Raw genomic sequence first — 22280 nt, forward strand, 5'->3', positions numbered from 1 at the left:
TAACATAAGCATAGCCCCCAGAGGGGATGGACATAGCCAGGCAGTGGCCTGGCAATGCTCCTTGGCACAGGTTGGCATTGCTAGGTTGGCACGATGGGATAGTGCCAGGCATGGGCCACAGTCGGGGTCTCATGGGGGAGGTTGGGGGGGGTGGTTGACTTATTTGTGGTGGGTGGGTGGGAGCAGACATGGGAACTGGGTTGTTGACAATGACCATTGGTGGGGTGGTGGGTTGGTTGCCGGCGATCGCCATAAGGCTGGAGGCTTGGAGAAAAGTGGACTGATGTTTGGGGGATGCTGCCACTGACTGCTGTGGGCAGGGAAGAGTCCAATGTTTGCAGGGGAGGGGGACTGTTGGGGGGGGGGGGGGGTGGGTGGATGGGTGGCAATGCCAGTTCTGATCAGTGGGAACTGTGGGGACTGAATGCTAGCTCTAATTACAGCATTAGGATGGGATGGGGTGGGGGAGGGGGTGCAATGGTGGGTAGAGCAAAGTTATTTTTTGGTCTAATCAGGACAGCTTTTAAACATGGCACTCCCGATTTTAGTGTAGCCGGATTTTGCCGGTGTATTGAGGCCCTGCCCCTCAACATGAAAGCATGAAATTCGGCCAGAACCAATACCCTGCAGTATTGTGACAGAATGCGGGAAAACCTGAAGAGAAACATGACGTTTTTTCCGCCAGAACCAATACCCTGCAGTTTTTGGTCAGATTCTCCCCATTGTGTCCCTCCAAGTTCTAATCATAGATTACATTTAGTTTGGGGTGAGCATGTTTGCTGGAAATCATTTGCTGTTTGCTCCCTCGCTAAGACCAGAATTGATTTCAGCAAAGAATTTTTTTTAATTACCTGAATATTCCAGGTCAATTTCCAAATCTATCAGAATCTTTCTCTCTCTCTCTAATTTTGGAATGCAACACATTTGGTTGATTTAATTTGTTAGTCATGGTTTATAATTATTCCCCGATTGTGGCTTTGTTTAATTAAATTACTCTTAATTAGAAACCGGCAATTAAAAAAAAATAGAGATAAATATAACTTGAGATTTGTTGCTGGTTGCGATACCATCTTTTGAAAACTTTCATTGTGAATGAACGGCACAGTGGCATAGTGATTAGTACTGTTGCCTCACAGTGCTAGGGATCGATTCTCAGCTTGGGTGACTGTGTGTGGAGTGTTTGAATGGGTTTCCGTCCACGGTCCAAAGATGTGCAGCTTAGGTGCATTGACCATGCTAAAATGCCCTTAGTGTCCCCGGATGTGTAGGTTCATGTGATTAGCAGGGTAAATATGTGGGATTATGAGGTTAGGGCCTGGGTAGGATTGTTGTTGGTACAGACTTGATGTGCCAAATGGTCTCTTTCTGCATTGTAGGGATTCTATGATTCTATGAATGGTCTGAAACAGCAACTACCTGCACTATCATACCAAATATGTAGCAGGCATCAACGTTTCACCTCTATGGAGATGGGGCACAAGGTGGCCCAACCCCTTGCATCTGATTGGCCACTGTCAGTTTCCTACTACATTGTGGAGTGTTTATGAGCAATCGAGCTGAAATAAAATGGATGTGCCATGGAATTGTTTGTCTCACTGAAGTGTTCTGTGTTACTGTAAAGGTTGGGAACCATTACACAAGACCACCTTGATCCTGCAAGCTTCAACAACTCATCAACACAACTGGCCATTCTAGGCCCTTCACCAGTCCCAATCCCTCGAACACAATCTCTTCTAGCCCCAGCCCTTGCTGTGTGTTCACCATACCCTCTGACCTTCCCCATCCTGAGGCTGAGCATACTGTTCTCAGCAAAGGACTCAGCTTTATATCCTTACATCCCCACTTTAATGAATTCTGGGCTCGATATGATGTTGAACTCTTCTCGTGTTGTCTTCATCTCCGTGCCCAATACTTTGTACAAGAGTCCTTCCCCCATTCCACAGATCCTTTCACATACTTCCAACATTCTGCCTCCAATTGGACACTCCCACCGAGACAATTACCTGCCCTCAATCTTTTCATTGGGATCTGTTGACGGGGCATTGGCCGTCTTAAGTTTTCTGTTCCCCTCACCCATTCCAACCTCTCTCCATCTGAACTTTCCGCTCTTTGTTCCCTCAGGTCCAATCCCAACTTGCTGCGTTATACAGGACACAGACCATGGAAAGGTCTTGGGGTGCGCGTGGCCATAAAATGTCCACTAATACAATTCTCACCATTGAAGTTTGAGAATTTGAACTCAAGTTTGAACCTCAGGAAATAAAAAGGTGGCATCGGTAAAAGAGAACACAAACCTGGCTGATTGGTGGTAAAAATCCTACTGATTCCCTCAAGTCCTTTCGAGAAAGAATTCTATTGACTTTAGCTGTTCTTGCCTTTATGTGAATGCAGTCCCGTACCAACATGATTGAACCTGAAGTGCCATCTCAAAAGACTTTGGAAGCTCAGTTGCAACAAATCATTCTGCATTTCAAGAAGAAGGCCCATTTCTCTTGGCAGCTGGGCAGTGAGAATCTTGCCAGCAGCATCATGAGAATGAAGTAAGAATAAAGTAGTAGAACAACAGGGTGAATTTGGAAGCACAAGTAACAAGGACGGAAATATTACAAAATTGTAATAGTTTGGATCAAAGAAAGCCTGTTGAATTTATGCTGGTTGCACAGCCTCTCAACTGGTCATTTTATTCATTCATGGAACATGCTGGCCAGCATGAGGGTAGTTGAGAATCAATCACATTGCTGTGGCTCTGGGATCACATGTAGGCCAAACAAGGTAAGGGTGGCAGATTTCCTTCCCTAAAGGACATTATTGAACTAGATGGATTTTATCAACAATGGTTTCATGGTCATCAGCAGATTTTTAACTCCAGATATTTCATTGAATTGCAAATTCCACCATCTGCTGTAGGATTTGAACCTAGGTCCCCAGAACATAAGCTGAGTTTCTGGATTAATAGTCTAGTAATAATACCATCAGGCCATCGTCTCTCCTACAATAATATTCTAATATATTATCAAACAGGGGCTTCAGTGTCAGTGGCACACTTCACAAAATAATGATTTCAGCTTGAAAATTCAGCCATTAGAACTAGAACACAGATTATATTTGTTCCCTTCTAATCAGTGGAGTCAATGTTAATGTCATACGTGGTTGCTCAACCTCCTGCCTAGGGGACGGTTATCTGTTTGAGACAGTTAAATGCTAAACTTAGGAGAAAATTGTGGTGGCATGATGGCACAGTGGTTAGCACTGTTGTCTCTCAAAGCTAGGGACCCAAGTTCAATTCTGACCTCAGGTGACTGCCTGTGTGGAGTTTGCACGTTCTCCCTGTCTCTACATGGGGTTCCCCTGGGTGCTCCAGTTTCTACCAACAGTGCAAAGATGTGTGGATTAGGTTGATTGGCCATGCTGAATTGCCCCTTAGCATCAGGGGGATTTGCCAGGTACATATGTAGGGTTATGGGAGTAGGGCCTGGATGGGATTACTGCTCATGCAGGCTCAATAGGCTGAATGAGCTCTTTCTGCACTGTAGTTGATTCTAAGATTAAACAATTGGAAGAGAAAGTATCTTTTAAACATCTGCCGTTCGAGTGCCATAAGCAAGTTTTTTGTCTAAATCTTGTCAGGGGGCAGAGTCTACCCAGTGAAATCACTCCATAGAATCATGGAATCCCTACAGTGCAGAAGGAGGCCATTTGGCCCATCAAGTTGCACCAAGCATAATCCCACCCAGGCCTTATCCCCAGAACCCCATGCATTTACTCTAGCTAGTTTCCCTGACACTAAGAGGTAATTTAGCATGGCCAATCAGCCAAACCCACACATCTTTGGGAGGAAACCGGAGCACCCGTAGGAAACCCATGCAGGCACAGGGAGAACATGCAAACTCCGCTCAGACGGTGACCCAAGCCGGGAATCAAGCTCAGGTCTCTGGCACTGTGAGGCAGCAGTGCCAACCACTGTTCTACCATGCCACTAGTGACTAGGTGACACGATTTTTATGCTTATTTTTCTGTTAAGGTGTTGATCTGAAAAATAATGCTGCAGTAATCAAAATGTTAGAAATCTAGGGGGTGATTCTCCCATTCTGACCCGCTACAGTTTTGGAAGGTCTGGCTGGGAGATTCGCGCGTGCGCCAATTTGCAGGATTTGTGCATGTATTCCTGATGCACGTGTATCTCCCAGTGACAGATATCCGGCACGGTTGGGACTACATTAGAATCAGGTGCGAACAGCAGGTAAGTAAGTTTAATCTTATTTGAATGTAATTTTAATGTGATTATCGGGCTTGGGACTGAATTCCCCATACTTGATAGCATCTCCCACACCGCCAGTACAATTTCACTCCAGCAGGGTTTAGAGAAGCTCTGGAATTTCGGGGAACTAGCAGGTGACCCCACTGGAATGAAAGGGGTGCAATTTGGGCCCCCAGGGGGTCATGTGACGAGAGGTGGTGCCCTCTGGGCATTGGCACCCTGGCAGTGCCAGTCTGTGCCCTGGCACTGCCCAAAGTGCCCATGCCCGGGGGACATCTTGACACTGCCCACCGAGCATCAGGAAGAGCCAGGGGAGCAGTGCCTATTGAGAGCATGGCTTAGGGAGAGGGGCCAGGTTGGGCAGGGCCTTGGGGGCAATCGGTACAGATTCTGCTGCCACTCTGACATTTGGATTGATTGGGGCTGGAGGGAGCCTAGCAATCAGGATGGATTGGGTGTGGGGGTCTGCACGGTGATCTGCCTTCCTATGGGGGGGGGCGGTGGGTGGTCTGCTGGGATGGTTTGCCTCCTATGAGGGGGTGTCTGCTGGGGTGGGGGGGGTGGGGAGGTTCATCACTGCTAGAAATGTTGCTGTAGATCGGGGCACTCTTGGATGGGGGTGCCGGGGCTGGCCCAAGAATGCTAAGGGGGGCCACAACTGGGCCTTTGGGGGGGCTGGAGGGGCAGCACTATGGGTATCCTGGGCTGGCCAACGATTGAGCTCATTGGTAAACAGGAGGTTGACAGTTCACAGAACGTGTGCAGAGGCCTGGAACTGTCAGACTCCGGCATGAATAGGCCCCACTCAGCCGAGCTTTAATGATATTCACGACTGTGACCTCGGCACTGCACAGAGTGGGGAGATTTGAGTCAGAACTCCACTAAAAAAAACATGATTTACATCAGTTTTCCCGCGAATTCAGCACTTAGACCTTTTTTTGGAGAATCCCTCCCCCCACCTAGATTTTAACTAGCTGTTAAACTGCCCATAAATCTAGTGAATCCAGTCTTCTTTAAAAATTGTTGTTAGACTTCAATAATAAGGAGAATAACATTAGAATAGATATGTTTAAGATTGAGGAGAGGGTACATACTAAATTGAATGCAAAAGAGGCTAACGTGTTATTTGTTTTTAGACAAAACACAACATGTTCATATTTGGTAATTTTGCAAACCTGAGAAAGAGCTTGCATTTATATAGCACCTTTCATGATCACAAGGCTCCCCAAATCGCTTTTGCAGTCAGAGAAGAATTTTAAACTGCAGGGAGGGATTTTCTGCACCCACCGCAATGTTATTTGCTGGAGCGGAGGCGGTCCGGCATTGGACGGTGGTAGGATTTTCCAGTCCTGCCGTTGTCAACGGGGTTTACCACTGTTTGCATCCTCTGCCTCCAATGAACACAGAGCAGGGGGTCACGATTGGCGGGACTGGAAGATCCCGCCAGAGGGAATGGCTGGTAAATCCCGCCTGTAGTCACTATTGAAATGTAGGAAACACGGTTTCCGGTTTATGTATGGCAAGCTCCCACAAACATTAAAATAACGAAGAGCAGATCATTGTTTTTTTTCTGTAACATTCATTAAGGGAAAAATATTGGTCATGATAACAGGGGTAACTGTTTCCCCCCGACTGCCACCTCCTTCAAAATGGTGTCAGATGATCCTTTCCATCCACCTGTGAGAGCAGTCAAAAGTTGCCAGCACTCTGTCAAACCTTTAATCGGAAGATTGAACAATTTCAACACTTTTAAATGGTTTCCTTTATAAAACTTGATTTTTCTCAAACATATAGAATAATTTAAGGACACAACACAATGCTTAATAATACCATTGAAAAGTATCATACCTGACTATGGAGGCGATCAAAGAGGAATGCTCCAATTTTATGTGTGATTGCTGGCGTGAATAACACATCAGTCTGCATTTTGAGGAGTTTTTCCCATTACACATATCATCAGGTACAATCCGTCTGATGAAAGAAAACTATACAGCAGCTGAACATCTTTCTGGAGGCCTGAAGGATTGTGTTATACCCAAAAAATGAAGTTGGATAAACCCAGCAAATAAATGCTTAGGAGCCCACATTGGTGACGGGGAAATTATTAAAGGTACTATTTCTGGAAAATATGGATTCAAAAATGAAAGCCAGCATGGGTTTGTTAAAGCCCAATCATCTTTGACTAACTTGTTTGAGTTTTTGTTGAAGTAGCAGAAAGGGAAAATAATGATGGTGTAGCTGATGTATATAACATCATATATATGTCTGATAAAGTGCCAGAGAGTGAACTTATTAGTAACATTGACGTGCAGGGAATGAAAAGGACAGTGGCAGTGTACTGCAAAGTTCATTAAGAGATAGAAAGGGAAGAGAAGACATGAAGAATTGCTTTATAGAATATAGAGAAGGGGGCAATGATATTCCTGGAGTCAGAATGAAGGTCATTGCACTTCTGGTGTATATTAATGACCTGGACTTGGATTTACAGAGCATTTTTTCATTGTGTGTAGATAATGTGAAATTTTGAAATGTAAACAATGAGGAGGATAGTACGGACTTCAGAAGGAAATAGACAGAATTCCGTTGACATGAATAGAATTTTCTTTACATATTTAAGAGCTTGGACATAAGAATTGCACATTTTACATGTAGCTTGAGCCTTCCATACCTACATTGAAGCTTCAAAAGAACTTCAGTTAAGGAGCCAAGCTAAATGTGTAATGTACCAGCAGTGGTGGGACATGAGTCCAGATTTTCAATCTGGATTCTGCAACATCTATCAGAGAAATGGTTCACATCAGCCTACAGGAGGCTTGCATTTGTCATCTTAAGGAATTCCTAAAGCATATCTGAAATAGTCATGTTGCATCCTTCCCACAGTAAGTGTAAAATTCATTTCACCAAGAGGCTTCTAAGGATCAACCGCATCAGTGAAATCCTTAAAATTGGGATAAACACTGCTTTAAAATACATAACAAAATCCGAATGAACTTTAGCTGAAGCTTATTACAGACACTAACATCTACTTTGTCATCTATGAATGTACTTTTTACTGGAGTTAGTATGTCAGGAGAAAGTTGGAAAAACATTTTTAAAGATTCTTTCTTTCACTTTCTGTTCATATATACATTACATATACTTTAGATATCTTTCAAAAGCATTTACAAAAAAATTAACCCACCCAAAGAATGTCTGTTGCTTCTACTCGCTGCAGCTAGAGCAAAAAGAAATGTGCAAATAAGTGTACACACTCATTTATCATCAGCGCAAGTGACGAAGGTTAGGGAGAGATCACAGCGTTTCAATGTTTAAACATGGCGTACTTCCAGCATGCATGTCCATGGATCAGGACTTCTGTATTGTCCCAACACACATACAGCACAGAGTCCATTAAGGTTGAGATTCAGGGCGGAGGTTATGGGCCATTATTTCATTAGAGGCAGTTCAGAGAAAGTTCATGAGGATGATCCTGAGACGTATAAGATGATGAATGGGATGGATAGGATAGAGGTGGAGAGACTCTTCCCGCTCAGAAAGGATAGTAGGACTAGGGGGCACAGCCTCAAGATAAAGGGGGGGGCGGTTTAGAACAGAGTTGAGGAGGAACTTCTTCACTCAAAGGGTGGTGAATCTCTGGAATTCTCTGCCCGTTGAAGTGGTGGAGGCTACCTCGCTAAATATTTTTAAGATGCGGGTTGATGGGTTTTTGATAAGAGAGGGGATTAAGGGTTATGGGGAGAGGGCGGGAATGTGGAACAGAGCCAAGACAGATCAGCCATGATCTTATTGAATGGCGGGGCAGGCTCGAAGGGCTAGTTGGCCTACTCCTGCTCCTATTTCTTATGTTCTTATGTTCTTATGGAGGGATTGTCTTATTAGGAAAGGTTAAACAGGTTGGTACTCATTGGAATTTACAAAAACGGGAGGTGATCTCATTGAAACATGTAGGATTCTTAAGGGGCTTGACAGGGTAAATTCTGAGAAGATGTTTCCCCTCTTGGGAGAGCCTAGGACCAGAAGGAATAGTCTTAGAATAAAGAGTCACCAAAATTAGACTTAGATGAGGAGGAATTTCTTGGCTCAAAGGGTTGTGAGTCGTCGGAACTCCTGGCCAGAGAGAGGTATAGGGAAGAGTCCTTTTGTATAGTTAAGGCAATGATAGAGATTTTTGATCAGTAAGGGACTCTTTCATTAAAAGTAAGGAGGGAAAATGTGTTGACTATTACGCCACATCTGTGAGAGATTGCAACAAAAATGTAGCAAACTTAAGAACAAGAGACAGATGTGGGGGATGGAAGGGAAGGTTTGCATCGAGACAAAAAAATGAGAAAAAAGGTCACATTCTGAAGTATTGAACTCAATGTTTAAACAGACTTGAAATGTTTACTCTGCTTTCTCTCCCTTCAAATGCTAACAGACCAGTTGAGTTTTTCCAGCATTCTCTATTTTGTTTCAGTTTCCAACAACCGCTGTATGTTGGTTATTTCGTTAAGTTGACATTCCTCTTCAAGATGCTGGTGTTGGACTGGGGTGGGCACACAACACTAGGTTAGCACTATTTCTGTAAAAGGCGGCCCGGTAGCACAGTGGTTAGCACTGCTGCTTCACAGCTCCAGGGACCTGGGTTTGATTTCTGGCTTGGGTCACTGTCTGTGTGGAGTTTGTATATTCTCCTTGTGTCCGCGTGGGTTTCCTTTGGGTGCTCCAGTTTCCTCCCACAGTCTAAAGATTTGCGGGTTCGGTTCATTGGCCATGCTAAAATTGCTCCATAGTGTCCTGAGATACGTAGGTTAGAGGGATTAGCGGGCAAATATGTAGGGATATGGAGGTAGGGCCTGGGTGGGATTGCGGTCAGTGCAGAGTCAATGGGCCGAATGGCCTCTTTCTGTACTGTAGGGTTTCTGTGATTCTAAAGTGCAGCAGGTTTATTTGGAATCACAAGCTTTCAGAGCGCTGCTCAAGGGTTCTGGCTTCAAGTGCCACTCCAGGACTCTGAGCACAAGTTGAACCTGACACTCTAATGCAGTGATGAGGAGTGCTGCAGTGCTGGAACGATGCCTCTCAGAACTGCGGCCAAGTCTGCGCTCTTAGGTGAACGTATAAGATCTCCAGGCATAACTTTGAAGTAAAACAGATGAGTTATCCACAGTGTCCTGGCTAATATCTGTCCCGCCATCAACAAAAAAAATAATTTTATTTGTTGTGCACTGATTGGCTGCTGAGTTTCCTGCAGTACAACTGTGACTATATTTCAGAAGAAAAATATTTGATTTCCTGTCAAATGCTTAGAGTCTTCTATGGTTGTGAGAAGTCTATATAAATGCAAATCTCTATTTTCCAGATTGGATCATGCGAGTAGTTTTTAAAATCATGCATTTGCAAAGCTGCCCTGATATCCTAGTAATAGCGTAAGTTAAATTGCTGATAGCTGACCAAGCTTTCTTTGGCTGTTCCTGTCCCACACATTGCCTGTAATTTTCTGGCTACACACAGCCCAAGACTGGAAATTCCTGCCCGAGGTCAACAGATCTTTAAATGGTCTGCCAAATTTTCTGTCCTGCCCACTACAATTCTGGACAAAATATGACATCAAGGTTATGAACAATTGCAAGGGAAAGGAATGGAGCCACTGTCCAGGTCAAGAAATTTGATGATGGAACCAAAGGCAATGGCTGGGATTCTCCCAAAAAAATTCGTTGAATTTGTGTGATAACTGGAGTAAATCATGCTAGCTTTTTCAGTGAGAATTTCAAGTGGGTGCATTGCAGAGTGCTCTAGCATGAATCACGCTGAAAAGCTGTATCCTTGTTGATGAGGCTGGCAGCATTGCACTGAGTGGGTCACTGCGCATGCTCCGATCTGTCAGTGCCAAGATCACCACATACACAATGGCCTGTGTCTGCCTGCCTACTGATCACTGGCCAGCTCCGCGAATCCAGTAACATTGGCCCTCTCACCCATTCCTCCCTCCTGCGCCCCCATGCCTGATCGCTGGGCCCTCCAACATAGTAAGAAGTCTCACAACACCAGGTTAAAGTCCAACCAGTTTATTTGATAGTAAACCCACAAGCTTTCAGGGTTTGCCCCTTCGTCAGGTGAGTGGAAAGTTCCCAACCCCCTCCCAGCCCACCCCAATCTCCCTCCCACCCCTGATCCCTTCTCCTCTGACAGTTACAGCTGACACCCTAGCAGTGCCAATCACATGCCCCTGCAATGCCAACCCTCTATCCCAGGAGACTCGCCCCCTCTCTCTCTCATTGCTTCTGATTGCAGAGTGGCAGAGGGACCCTACCCTCTGCTGATCACGTCACCAGGCCTTGCCCCATTAGGCCCCTCCCCTAGATCCCACACCCCCATTGGCCCCATTGCCACTGCCCCATGCCCAATGGGCAGTGCCAAGGTGCCCCTGGGCATTGGCATTTTGCCCTTGGGCAGTGCCAGGGGCCAGGCTGGCACTGCCAGGATGCCAATGCCAAGGGGGCACCCCACTCCACCCCCAACCCTCTGGGAGGCTCTGATTGCCCTAGGCCACTCCAGGACAAGAGACAGATGTGGGGGATGGAAGGGAGGTTTGCATCGAGACAAAAAAATGAGAAAAAAGGTCACATTCTGAAGTATTGAACTCAATGTTTAAACAGACTTGAAATGTTTACTCTGCTTTCTCTCCCTTCAAATGCTAACAGACCAGTTGAGTTTTTCCAGCATTCTCTATTTTGTTTCAGTTTCCAACAACCGCTGTATGTTGGTTATTTCGTTTAGTTGACATTCCTCTTCAAGATGCTGGTGTTGGACTGGGCACTTCAGGTCTTGAACAGCAGGTTAGGTGTAAGGATTCGCATTCTAATCAGTAATCTCTAAACAGTCTGTGCTTTATATGCTCTGTCTGAGGCCAGAACTCTCCATTCACCTGACGAAGGGACTAACCCCGAAAGCTTGTGTGTTTACTATCAAATAAATCGGTTGGACTAAAACCTGGTGTTGTCAGACTTTTTACTGTGCTTACTACCTAAGCAGGTGCTGTTCTGGGGAGCAGAGAGCAAAATAGTAAACTCCAATTAGCACAAGAGGCCCTGGTTAATATGGACAGAGTGGAGTTAGAGGGCTGCTTGTGTTGCACTGAGTGTATGCTTTGTGTCCCATCAATGTTAACCACATCTCAATATGATTATTAGATAAGGATTGGTGTTAACATTGGAGGTTAGCTGACACGATGGATTTTCAATTTGGTTAGTGAGCATCACAGTCTTTATCTGTGATATGCAGAGCTTTCTATTGCCAGGCAGCGGACAGTTGGTAAAATTGATTGTCAATCTAACTTTTGAGATGGCTATCATGTGCGTGTCTCAGGGTTTGTTGAGAAGGAACTACACTTCAATCTACATTTGGGGCAGCAAGTGAGAGGACTCACATTAACAAGAGGATGAGTAAAGGGAGATTTATTTAAACCATCAGTTCAGTCAGAAGCCTGCAAAATCCAAGTCTAATCAATGGGTCTGCTATATGAGTTTATTGGGTAATGGCATGAGTGGCACAGCAGTTAGCACTGCTGCTCTGGGTGCCAGGGACCTGGGTTCAATTCTGGCCTCAGGTCACTGTCTGTGTGAAGTTTTGCACATTCTCCCCATGTCTGCGTGGGTTTCGTCTGGGTGTTCTGGCTTCCTCCCACACTCCAAAGCCAGGTCAGGTTGACTGGCCATGCTCAATTGCCCCTAGTGTCAGGAGATAAGTAGGTAAATATGAGGGGTTATAGGGATAGGGCCTGGGTGGGATTGTGCTCGGTGCAGATAAGATGAGCAGAATGGCCTCCTTCTGCACTGTAGGGATTCTATGTTTCTATGATAATTATTGAATTTTGTGTCTGAGAAATAAACTTGCTTTTGATTAACACTTCCAACCAAAAAAACCCCCTGATCCTTCCATCTTTGCAAACTACTGTCCCATCTCCAACTTTGCCTTCCTCTTCGAAGTTCTTGAATATGTTGTCAAATCCCAATCCGTACCTATTCTTCCCAAACTTGTGGCATTTATTAGAGTTAACAATGACATCCTATGGTAAACCTTCCCTTCTCTTCCTTAACCTATCTGCAACCTTTGTCATGGCTGACCACACCATCATCCTCCAAGATCTCTCCATTGTCGCCCAGCTGGATGATACATCCTCACCTGGATCCATTTTTAGCTGTCTAATCACAGCCAGAGAAACAGTTGCAATAGTTAATCTTCCTGTTCCCTGTTCCTTTGTCATTTGATTTAATATCTTCTTGGGCATCTTACTTTACTCTCCAATATGCCTGTGAAATACTTGGGGATGTTTCGTTACATTAAAGGGTGCGATGTAAATGTAAGTTGTTGTTAGAGAGCAGAACTTTGTAATAATACTATCACCTTATTCAGTCTTCATGCACAGGGTTGGTGGGGGGGAATCTCATCCATGCAAATGAACCAGTCAGTAGAGGGAGAGGACATAGTAAAGGATCAATGCCCTCAACTGTTTCCTAATTGCTATCAGCGATCCTTGTGGGAGTAAGTGTGGGTGGTATTGGGTGAGAGTAGGATCAGGCCATCCAGCAATGAAAAAGCTGCCAACACTTACTGCTGAGATACACATAACAAAAATAGTCACTTGGCAAAGGTAAAGGAGAGTTACATGCAAGGATCTATCCTCGGCCCCTTCCTATTTCTCCTCTACGTGCTGCCCCTCGGTGACATCATCCAAAGAAAGGCACAGTGTTTTTTTTCATGTGTACACTGACATAATTTTCTTTTCACCTGATTTAATATTTCTTTACGTGGCTTATTTTGTTCTCCAATGCTCCCTTGAAATACCTGGGGATGTTTCGTTACATTAAAGGTGCGATGTAAATGTAAGTTATCGTTCTTGTTAGAGAATACTTTGTTACAATACTACTACCTTATTCAGCCTTCATGCACAGAGGAAAAATCTCATTCACACAATCGCAGCTCACCTCGTTACCACTTCTCTCAACTCCTCTGTTGTTGCTGACATCCACATTCATAGAACCTCTACAGAATAGAAGGAGGCCACTCAGCCTATCGAGTCCACACCGACCACAATCCCACCCCGGCCCTATCCCCATAATGCCATCCATTTACCCTTGCTAGTTCCCCATTTACCCTGGCTAGTGCCAATCCACCTAACCCACATATCTTTGGATCATGGAAGGAAACTGGAGCACCTGGAGGAAACTCATGCAGACACGGGGAGAATGTGCAGACTCCACATAGACAGTGACTGGAATCCTGCCCTACTCCTCTCCAGTTCTCTCCCTCACTTGCCTCCTTGAAGATACTTCTTAAAGCCTACCTCCTTGGTCACCTCCTTGATTTAATATCTTCTTGGGTGTCTTACTTTGCTCTCCAATACGCCTGTGAAATACTTGGGGATGTTTCATTACATTAAAGGGTGCGATGTAAATGTAAGTTGTTGTTAGAGAGCAGAGCTTTGTAATAATACTATCACCTTATTCAGCCTTCATGCACAGGGTGGGACGGGGGGGTGGGGAGGGTGAATCTCATCCATGCAAATAAACCAGTCAGTAGAGGGAGAGGACATAGTAAAGGATCAATGCCCTCAACTGTTTCCTAATTGCTATCAGCGATCCTTGTGGGAGTAAGTGTGGGTGGTATTGGGTGAGAGTAGGATCAGGCCATCCAGCAATGAAAAAGCTGCCAACACTTACTGCTGAGATACACATAACAAAAATAGTCACTTGACAAAGGTAAAGAAGAGTTACGTGCAGCCACAGAATTATACTCCAGCACAAAACAGTAGTTTCAGAGATACAGAGCATTGAAGGGATTTTTGAAAAAATATTTATGATGTAAAAGTTTCAGCAGGGGGCCAAGCACCAGCATGGTTTCATAGAATCATAGAATTCCCCTAGTGCAAGAGGCCATTCATCCCATCGAGTCTACATTGAGAGAACAACCCACCCAGGCTCCATCCCCATAGCCTCATATATTTACCCCGCTAATCCCCCTAACCTACATATCTTTGGACACTAAAGGGCAATTTACCATGGCAATCAACCTAATGCGTGCATATTTGGATGGTGGGAGGAAACTCATATAGATATAGGAGAATGTGAAAACTCCACACAGACAAAGGTCAGGTTTGAACCCTGATCCCTGGCACTGTGATGCTGCAGTGTTAATCGCTGTACCATCGTGCTGCCCCAAATCTTTTGATTGGAAAAATAGAAGAGTTTGCAAGGTAAACAATTGCTGAAGATGTGCAGCTTCATTTGATGCTCAGAAATAACATCCAATTCAGGGCAGGAATTCTCCGATCTTGCATGCCCCGCTGCCAGTGATAACGGAGAATTTGTTCTCAGCGAAACCTCCATTCACTGCAGCTGGACTGGAGAATCCCAACTGCAGGTGAGATCGGAGGATTCTGGCTAAGATTGACAACATGATTGAGCCAACCTCTGATTTCATTCTGCACCTGTCCAATGGAGATCAGTACCATGGGGCTAAAATCTCCATCCTCATTTTGTCACATGATTGAATTTTGGATGTAGCATGTGATGTAACAGCGCCAGAAAAAAGCCAGGCACACTCTCAGAAGTGTTTTCCTCACATTATTGTTCTGCAAGTAAATGGATGAAGTAAAACACTGATTGTTTATCATGGTGATTTATTCCTTACGCCCCTTAAAGAGTTAAAACGCTTTCTTTCAACTGTAAATTCAAAGTTAGTAGCAGGTCTTGGAGGTTAGGTGTGAAGAAAAATCAATTTGGTTATATTTGTGACGGTAACCTGGCATTAACATAAGTAGCTGGCTAATTTATCCACAGCTATTAGTCAGTCTTAGTCCCCCTTTATAAGATATATGTATAGTTCAACAGTTGCTCCATACATTAACTTATCTAGCTTATTTCAAAATGGTAAGGAAAGAAAGAACTTATATTTATACACCATCTTACACTATCTCAGGTCACCCCAAAATATTTTAAAGCTAATTTTAAAGTGTAGGTTTTAATGATGTTGGAAATGTGGCAGCCAGTATGCCTCAGCAAGATGCTTTAAATAATGGCTGGAATTCTCTGGCCATTCATACCAGCAGGATTCTCTGGAGAATAGTAAATCTTTAATGAATGGTATTCCCAAAGTTCTCATGATCGACAATGGGATCTCATTTACCAGCGGGGAGTTTCAGACCTTCATGTTTATGAATGGAGTAAGGTACCCATCCTCAAATGACCTGGCTGAGCAGGCAATCCAGGCATTCAAAAGAAATATGAAGTAACAAAACCCACATCTTTCCTTTTTGACTACAGGACTGTGCTGCATATGGATGGGAATAGCCCCGGCAAAGCTATTGATGGGATTCTTCGGATTAGGCTTAGCCTGACATTCCCAAATTTGGCAGACAACTTAGAGTTAAAACACGAGGCCCAGAAAAAGGGCCATGAAATTCAGAGACCAGATGGAGACTTCAAATGGAGATGCAGTCCATGGGAGAAATTTTGGCAATGGTTTTCCATAGACTCTGGGAGTTATTCCCGACCAGTGTCTTACACCAGTGTCTTAATGGCCAGGGAGAAGAACTTAAAGAAGTGTGTCGATGACCTCTGTCACAGAGGACCCCGCGGAGAGACAACTGTTTTTATGAATGCACCACCATCGGCACCCGTCATACCGGCATGTGGACAAGAAACTTCTAAAAACTCAACAGCCAGTTATCTGAATGCTGAAATTCTGGCTCAGGCATGGAGACAGAGGTGACAAAAGCCCAATCAGAGTTCGCTACCAAGGATGAGTTCCCTGTCGTGGATCTTTGACGCTCTTTGCAGAAGAGGCTTTAACCTATCTGTTACATGCTCCTTGACCGGACTCTACAAACAATGGAGATGAGGCCAAGGGCATGGAAGCAAGGGGAATCCCTAGGACCCGGGGCGGGAAGGGGAGGGGGATTTGGTGGAGGGGTCTGATAACCCCCATGCGGTCCATCAGGAATAACTGATTGATCTCCCTGTGAAGCTTGTCGAATACGAGTTTCCCTGGTAACAGGCAGTGGCCTGCCCAGCTGGCTCATTACTTGAGCCTGTATAAGGCAGACCCAGGACTGGGCCTGCTGAGCGGTAATCCCAGGCAGGGACAAGTGTGTGTACATCACGGTAGTGGTTTTACTCTACACTCTGCAATAAATTATAATCCTTTCCAGTTGAGCTTCCTGAGTTAATGCATTGACTATAAAATACCTTAGGACATCCTGAACTTGTGAAAGAAGGAATGCTAAGAGAAAGAAAAGCAGTGCAGATTGGGTTTTTGATTGCAGCATGCTGAGATTTTGATACTCTACCTTGTTCCTCATGATGGAGAAGATATATATGTTCTGGAAACTGAGGTCAGCTGTCATGCCCAAATGCCTCTTTGTGCTGCTTCAACTGATTTCTCAAGGGGAGCTTTCAGGCCTTCAGAGAACAGAGTCTGAGTACATAGAAGGTGTGTGATTCGCTGAGTCTGCTCACATGCCCAGACACTCTTAAACATTCATTGCCCATTGTGACACTGAACAGATGCGATAAACTCACTACGGTTCCATTATGACAGTTTCTCTCCAGTCGTGAGGCAGTTCAAGTTCCACCAATCTGGATTAGACTGATGCTGGTAGTTTGTAGGAGAGGTTTCCTTTGATGCCGGATGATGTTCTTGTCCAACTTTATCATCACCTGGGCCATCAGTGTGACTTGGTTTCATATTGCATGCTGGGAGAAAGTTGCAAAGGAACTGGGCATTTTATTTCCTTCCAATTAATTCAGAAGCCAGAAGGTCTTATGCTTCAGTATGGAGTGCTCCTGCCTCTGAGCCACAGCCCCAGGTTAAAGTTTGTTGGATGCAGAGGGAGCATTCATTATGTGGTTCAGCAGATTGATAATCAGGCTACTGCTCATTCCAGCACTTACCCACATATTCTCCAAAGGTAAAAAAAAGTGTGCGTGAAAATACAAAACAAACCTAAGACTCAGGGGACTGACTATTTTAAGGGTTGACGCAAGGACAATGATCATTTCTGTCAATAAGGCAACATTGTCTATAAAATACAGGTTCACATATTTTCTCATGATGAGGTATAAACCCATGCAGAGTTGAGGGCAGGCAATGTAAATATATTAAAATATCCCCACAGATTTTGCAGCGTTTCTCCTTTTTTCATAAAATAAACTCTATAAGCTCAATGGATGGGAAAACCTGCTTTCCATTTGCATGAAATAAAAACAGGAAATGTAGGAAAAACTCAGCACGTTCTTCTGGAGGAGGGTCTGGACTCAAAACAGTAACTCTGGGTAAGATTTTCCAGGGTTGGATTTTTTAGTCCTTCCTGCCAGCAGGTACTGCCAATAATGATTCCTACCCCGACGCACCCCCCACCGCTCCCTCCCGCCCCCTCCCACCCCCACCTGCCACCACCACTCCCCACTGCAAGCAGATTGCCTCGTGATGGGATGAGTGAATCATAAAATTTGCAGTAGATGGTGCTACCAGAACACACGCTGCCAGGGAGAAATGGGAGGTGGGGGTGGGGGCAGTAAGTTCTGCCCTCTGTTTCCCTCTCCACAAACGCTGCCAGACTTGCTGAGATTTTTTAAAATTCATTCATGGGGCATGGGTATTGCTGGCTGGCCTCCGTTTATTGCCAAAGCCTAGTTGCCCTTCTCAGAGGATAGTGCACAGTGAACCACATTGCTGTGCCCCTGGAGTCACAAATAGGCCAGACCAGGTAAGGATGGCATATTTCCTTCCCTAAAGGACATTACCGAACCAGATGGGTTTTTACAACAATCGACAGTGGTTTCATGGTCATCCATAGATTCTTAATTCCAGGTTATTATTATTGAATTTAAATTCCATCATCTGTTGTGGCGAGATTCGAACTGGGGTCCCCAGAACATTAGCTGAGTTTCTGGATTAATAGTCTAGCGACAATACCACTAGGCCATCGCCTCTCCTTTCCAGCATTCCCTGTTTCTATTTCAGATTTTGAGCATCTGCAGTATTATTTCTACTTATGTGAGCGAGTGAATGCCAGTCTTGACTGATATTCCAGGGCACCATACCCAGAGGATTACTGCCAGATAGTCAAGTGCTTCAGTGTGAAGCATTGGCCATGAGAACAATTCACACCATATTAAATTGAATGTATTTTTACATAACTGTGCATACTTATTTCATCTCTGTCAGCTGATTTTAATTTCTACAGGCACCTGATAGGTGTAAAGACAACAGCATTAAAACTATCTGCTTACAGTAAGTGGATTAATAAAACTATAAAGCCTTTGAAGGACTCTTGAGGGGAAACTAAAAGCACTAGAAAAATGCACACAAGACCTGATGAATTTATCTGCAGCAACAATTTCTTGATGGACAGGATCCTGCAAAGGGCACATTACGCGAGGGAATCCATCAGTGTCTGGCTGAATTTTCAGCTGAGAGGGAAAGAAAGAGTCCCAGTACGAGCTTTGATGAGTGCAATGTTCCTGCTATTTTCCTTCACATTAACACTGTACTGATTTAGTATATGGTTGAGCACAGAGCTACTCTTGAGAATACTCGCCTAGCGCTCAGAGTTTGAAACAAATCATGTATCAATTCAGTTTGTTACTGCGTTTCCCAAAGTGATGATGTGATCATTTGTGACTCTGTTTAACACATCAGTGGTACATCACTCTTGGATGGATTGAATTAATTAGCGAATGGATCAAAAACCAAAAATGCTGGAAAAACCCAATAAAATAAATTAATAAAGGGATAAGGTGATGTGGAGAACAGGTGGGAAGGTGGATTTGAGACCAGGGAGAGATCAGCCATGATCTGATTGAATCTCAAAGACTTGGAGGGCTGAATTTGCCTACTTCTGCTCCTAATTTGTTTGTTCCTAAGTTCCTATGCTCGGCAGCATCTGTAGAGAGAGAAAATGAAACTCTTCAGAGTTTGAGTGGGAGAAATGTGTTGGATTATATTTTGTATAAGAGAGCGTAGAGCAGTTGGAGTAGTGTAGAGGCTCAGTGTTTGGTGGGAACTAAGAGAGATTGTGACAAAGATGTGTAGACCATGAGACAGAGGAGGCATTAATGGCTGGAGAAGGAGTCAGAAGTTGCACAAAGGTAAGATATCAGAATGTGTTAATGGGAGGATAAAGGTCAGTGCTCAGTGAAAGCAAAACTTAAGAACACCAGACAGATGGCCCAGTGAGGGAGGAGAAGGTGATGGAGTGTTTTGAACCATCCTGTCTATCAATGAACTCATTACGATTTTACAATAAGCAGCATTTTATACAATTGCCATTCCCAAGTTCACTTTTCACATAGTTATAGAGCAAAAGATGTCCGGTGATGAAAGAGGAAGGATATTGTATTCCTCTATCCTAATGAGAGTCCTTGCCATCCATTGCCATTTCTTCCTCCTGCTGGGTAAACACTTAGAAAGGGTACGTCATGAGGAAGCAGCACTAGGATTAGGATTATATTGATGTTACTACGATAAAAAGATTGTATTTCCCTCAAAATCTCATTGAACACACTTTTTAATAGTTGATCAATCCTGAGATAACTGGCTCAACGTTAAGACTCCCAAAGCCCTTGATGAAATTCAATCCTGCATTTCCAATATAAACTCCCATTGTTTGAATTTACATGCTGGGAACATGAATAAGAAAGATCTATTCCTCATTTCTCTATATTCATTTACTTTAAAGGCCTTTATAAGATAGAAATTCACTAAAAAAATCAAAACAAATCCATTCATTCCATTCTCCAAGTGAGGAGCCACACTGATTTAGTTCCTCTGGACTCATGTGAGAAAATGGGTAGCAAGACTCCATCATCGGCTCTACTCCAGTGCAATTTTTTTCACTCAAGCCCAGTTGATGTCCTACTCTTGAAGGCTATTTTTAAATGTACTTTGCCAGGTCTTCTTTGGCTGATTACATCTGATTTCATCTGGTAGTGTCCATTCTACTGCCATTCTGGTGGAACATATGTCCAGGAGGCAAAATACATGTCCTCCTCATCTCAGTCGCCCCTCCCTCAGAATGTCCTCCAGGTGCATCTGACCAGTTCACCATAGCACTTTTTCACTCATCATGTTGTCATTCCGTGTACTTCCCAGAATCTTACACAGGCCACGCTGGGGAAAGATGTCCAACTTAATGTGACACCTGCACTGTTCTTTTCCACATCCCATTGGCATAGTTCACAATCGGTACCACTGTGGACATGCATATTTTAATGGCCCTTTTGATAGTGTGCTACAATGAACAGAAATATTGATAGTGAGTCAGCAGCAGAGGTGAAGATAAGCCAACACAATCCAACATGGCCTACCAGTAAGAAAGTAGCTGAAGGCCCCAGGCTAGATTAAACAGTGCCATAACCAAGGTGGTTTCTGGAGCTGAGTATATGATTTCAGTGATCTAAGTGACATTAATAGGAGCTAAATTGCCTGACCTTGCTAAGTTTCTAAGCTTTGCTTTATGAATATGGAAAGGAATGTGATGTTTGCTTCACAGGATGGGGGAACTGTTGTCATGCACTGAAGATTATTTACAGTTTCAATCTCTTGTCTTCTTCAGGATTAGCCACAAATCATGGCTGGGCGAGAGCACACACAAATCCGCTCCACAAAACGGACTACTAAGCATATACATGGCAGTTCACTATATACCTGCTGACAAGTGCAACAGCAAAACTTGATAACATCTTTACTTTGTTGCATACAAAGACTGAAACATGATCTTAATCTTTATGTCTTCAGCGAATGAAGTCTTAGCAGTCTGAGTGGAGAAGAACCTGCTCATGCCTATATATTTTAAAGATTATTTACATGCCTTGAATTCTTCGTTACTGGAAATAAATATTTTCTTTTAATAGAAAGTCATAATCTTAGCTTCAATTGCTCCACTTTATTAGAAATATACTGCTTTCTATCAGTAAGACAAGTTATGAGAGAACAATACAAATTGTATTCCCATGTAATCTTCCTGGACATGAGGATGATCAAAAATGTTTTACAGCCAAATAATTTGGAAAGATTTGTCACTGATGCAATGCTAGACATGAAGTTCTGATGAATAGATAATGAACAGAATGATTGTCCAGGATGTTTATTCTTGCTGGTGAGTTTTGTTTAGTGAAATACACATGATATCCTAACACCAGAAAGGCTTCCATGCTTGTGATGATTGCAATGGGGTTGGAATATGACCGTGCTGGCAAAAAGATTGTTACTGTAGCCCCTGGTCAGTACTTCCATCCCAAATTGTATTCCCAATGGATTTAAACATTGGGAAAACTCTAAAATGGCTGCTCACTAGTGTTAACCTCTCTCACAAAGTCAAAATCAGCTGCAGTAGGTGAGGGAATCAGCACTACAACAATAGCAAGTCTCCATCTGCAGGAACGGGCTTGATGAAATCAGCCCTAAATGATCGTTTGAATAAAGAGTAGACAGTAACATGATGATTGCTGTGATAGATTGAAAAGGATGTGCTGAGAAAAATGGCTGTGGAGGCACTGGTCTCTATAACCGCATATTATTCAGCCTAGGCCATTAAAATGATGAAGATGATTTTCTCAATTTCCCTGGAGTTATTTTGTTCCATGTCGCCTGGGCAATAAAGATATTGCCAACAATGATGTGTAAATAATGGATAAAAAGCAATGAAATGTTATGCCATCTGCACACCCAAGCTACACTAACATGCACTTCACCATAGTCGATCGGGTTTCTCCACTGTATTACTTGACAAGATATTGCACCAGCAAGAATGAGCAACACGAGTTTTCACAGTGACAAAGAAGGCTCTGCTGACATTTCAAATTAATGTGCAGTGCAATGGTGTTATCTTTTTTCTAAAAGAGGTTTTTAATCCCCTTCTCTCTTGCCTATCTAGCAGCGGGGGAACTCTGCCTATTCCTCAATGCTGAATTATTTTATTTGCTGAGTTACAGCATTTTAAAAATTTTACTAGTCTCCCTTCAAATTAATCGTGCAAGTT

This window comes from Carcharhinus amblyrhynchos, chromosome 3, assembly GCF_965287045.1.
Source record: "Carcharhinus amblyrhynchos chromosome 3, sCarAmb.v2.hapA, whole genome shotgun sequence".
Classification (NCBI taxonomy): Eukaryota; Metazoa; Chordata; class Chondrichthyes; order Carcharhiniformes; family Carcharhinidae; genus Carcharhinus; species Carcharhinus amblyrhynchos.